Below are 3,425 nucleotides of genomic sequence, written 5' to 3' on the forward strand. Positions count from 1 at the left end.
TTTTATTTGTTTATGATTTGTTTTTATTGTTGAGTTTTATATTGTTTGTTGCCTGGGCTTGGCCCCATGTAAGCTGCCCCGAGTCCCCTCGGGGAGATGGGGCGAGGTATAAAAATAAAATAATAATAATAATCATTTTAGTTACCCTCCTCTGGATACTTTGCAGCTTGTCAACATCTCCCTTAAATTGCGGTGCTCAGAATTGGATACAGTATTCCAGGTGTGGTCTGACCAAGGCAGAATAGAGGGGGAGCATTACTTCCCTGGATCTAGATGCTATACTCCTATTGATACAGGCCAAAATCCCATTGGCTTTTTTCGCCGCCGCATCACATTGTAGGCTCATGTTTAACTTGTTGTCCATGAGGACTCCAAGGTCTTTTTCATATCTGCTGTCGAGCCAGGCTTCCCCCATTCTGCATCTTTGCATTCCATTTTTTCTGCCTAAGTGGAGTATTTTGCATTTGTCCCTGTTGAACTTAAATTTTTTAGTTTCAGCCCATCTCTCCAATCTTTTAAGATTGTTTTGAATTCTGCTCCTGTCTTTCTGCTGCTCACACAGTGTGCTTCTGCCACTCTGCTGTATTTTTGTGGAATCACCCCAAGAGTGGGTTATCTTTGAGTCTAACTGCTCAATAGATTCCCAACATAAACAAAATCCGCCCTGAGTCCCCTCGGGTGAGAAGGGCAGGGTGTAAATGCTGTAAATAAATAAATAAATAAAAAATAAATAAAATCTGGCCACCAGCATTAATAAAACTCTAAAATCAGGACAGTAAATAAGGAACAACACTCAGAAAACAGGGGAATTCCAGACAGGAAAGAATCAGGGCCAGCTAATACCTCTCAACAAAGGATTCCCCCAGGAGAATCAGGAGAGGATGCTTCTGGAACATGGCCATATGGGCCCGGAAAACTCACAGCAATCCTTTTTAATAAATATTTAGGAATCTTTTTAATAGTAAGAGCATGGCATAGCTTCATTGTATGCTTTTTTTTCCTATGATGCAAATATTGCTGCTTATTAATGCCCATGGCATCCATTGGGATTTTGTTCCAGACCGCTATAAAATGACAAAATTATGTTTTGTTTTGTTTTCAGAAGTCATGGATGCAGAATCCATGGATGCAGAGAGAGGTCTGTACTTCATTAACTATGCTTCTCTCTTGAATCTTAATTATCTTTTGAATGTTTTAACTGTTTTCTTTTTAATTGTTATGCAATTTCCAAAGGAGGAACCTCAACAACATGAACCAATGAAGATCTGAGAACAAGTTTTGACTTAGCAAGAGACTCATGAGTGCTCTTCAGCCAGCTTATCAGCCTTTGCCACTGCCTCCTCAATGGGTCCAACCATGTAGAAAGCCTATTCGGGGAGATGGTCATACTGTCCTGTCAGGATCTGCTGGAATCCTTTAATGGTTTCCTTCAGTGGTACCAGCTTCCCTGCATAGCCAGTGAAGACCTCAGCTACCTGGAAGGGCTGGGGCAAAAATTTCTGTATCTTACGTGCACGGGCCACAGTCAATTTATCCTCTTCAGATAACTCATCCATACCCAAAATAGCAATGATGTCTTGGAGAGACTTATAATCCTGCAAGATCTTTTGCATTCCACGGGCCACATCATAATGTCCCTGCCCCACAATTTTGGGATCCATGATACGGGAAATGGAATCTAGAGGATCTACAGCTGGATAAATGCCCAGTTCAGCAATGGCACGCAACAGCACAGTGGTGGGCAAATGTGGTCGCAGGAGCTGGATCAGTCAAGTCATCAGCTAGTACATAGATGGCCTGCACTGAGGTGATAGAGCCCTTCTGAGGAGTTGTGATCCTTTCCTGCATGGTACCCACATCAGTTGCCAGAGTAGGCTGGTATCCCACAGCTGAGGGAATTCTTCCTGGTGGCTCATTCATCTGTCCATGAACAAGAACGACCTTGGATGTAGCGTCCTTCAGGTTGATGACTTCAGATTCAATCATTTCATGGTACAAGTCATTTCCTTCACGGGTTCTCTTCCCAACACCAGCAAACACAGAGTAGCCACCATGTGCTTTGGCAACATTGTTGATTAGTTCCATGATCAATACTGTCTTGCCTACACCAGCACCACCAAACAGGCCAATTTTACCACCTTTGGCATAAGGTGCAAGGAGATCCACAACTTTAATGCCGGTGACAGGGATTTCCTGTTCGACACTCATCTCAACAAAGGCTGGAGCTTCTGCATGAATAGCAGCAAACTGTTTTGTTGTTATGGGGCCTCTCTCATCAATTGGCTCTCCAATCACGTTTATGATTCTGCCCAGGGTCTCGGGTCCTACAGGGATTTTAATGGGGGCACCTAAATCCAAAACCTTTGGCCTCTCACCAAGCCTTCAGTACCATCCATAGCAATGGTACGAACAGTATTCTCACCTAAGTGCTGTGCTACCTCCAGGACCAGCTGTGTGTCTCAGCCTTGCACTTCCAGAGCATTGAGGATGGGTGGCAGGGCCTCATCAAACTGGACATCCACCACAGCACCAATGACGGCAACAATGCACCCTGTAGCCACTCCAGCTTTAGCTGCAGGTGCTGTTTGTGCAGCATAGTTTCGGCAGGCCTTGGTGGCAGAGGCGATGGCCCCGCTGTAAAGCTGGAGCAGATCCTGGAGTGGCCTCGTCCCACTCCCACGTAGGAGGGAGGCAGCCGAGGTGGCACAGCGGTGACCAGCGAAGCTCAACATGGCGGCCACCGGCAGACTGAGAGAGCGGAGCCACAGTGCCAGCCTCGATCAGCTTCCCTTTTTAATTAGATTAACCATTTCATGGTTTCTCAACTTTTGTAAGTCTTTGGGGTGTATCTACCCTGTAGAATTAATGCTGTTTGACACAACTTTAGCTGTCATGGTGCAAGGTTATGAGATCACAGGAGTTGCATTTCTGCAAGGTCTTTAGCCTTGTCTGCCTCAACAAATTTTGCTCATCTCATGATTCCATAGCATGGAGCCATGACAATTAAAGTGGCATCAAACTGCATTAATTCTACAGTGTAGATGCACCCTATATATCTTTGTTTCAGATATACAGTATAGTAACCCACCTTGTGTTCCATAGTGGCAAAAGAATGGTGTAATCTCTCAACCAGTTCACCAATTAACCAGTTTATTACTTAGAGTGGTGGTTCTCAACCTGGGGTCCCCAGTTTTCTGGGAGTTTGGGTTTCAACTCCTAGAAATCCTAACAGCTGGTAAACGGGCTGGGATTTCTGGGAGTTTTAGGCCAAAAACATCTGGAGACACCCAGGTTGAGAACCACTGTCTTAAGAGTCTAAGGCCATTTTGAATTTTAACAAAGCAGTTCCCAATTGTCACAAAAGTTTTCCCTATTATCACTAGATATCTTTTTGTGAGTTTGTAGTGATTTTGATACTTGATGTG

The 3,425-nt window shown here is 44.4% G+C and overlaps 1 pseudogene; it reads right to left on the reverse strand.

Annotated features, from left to right (window-relative positions):
- Window positions 1-1,220: 1,220 nt before the first annotated feature.
- LOC100567939 (ATP synthase subunit beta, mitochondrial-like) lies at window positions 1,221-2,732 on the reverse strand (annotated as a pseudogene).
- Between the last annotated feature and the right edge of the window lie 693 nt (window positions 2,733-3,425).

This window comes from Anolis carolinensis, chromosome 1, assembly GCF_035594765.1.
Source record: "Anolis carolinensis isolate JA03-04 chromosome 1, rAnoCar3.1.pri, whole genome shotgun sequence".
Taxonomy (NCBI): Eukaryota; Metazoa; Chordata; class Lepidosauria; order Squamata; family Dactyloidae; genus Anolis; species Anolis carolinensis.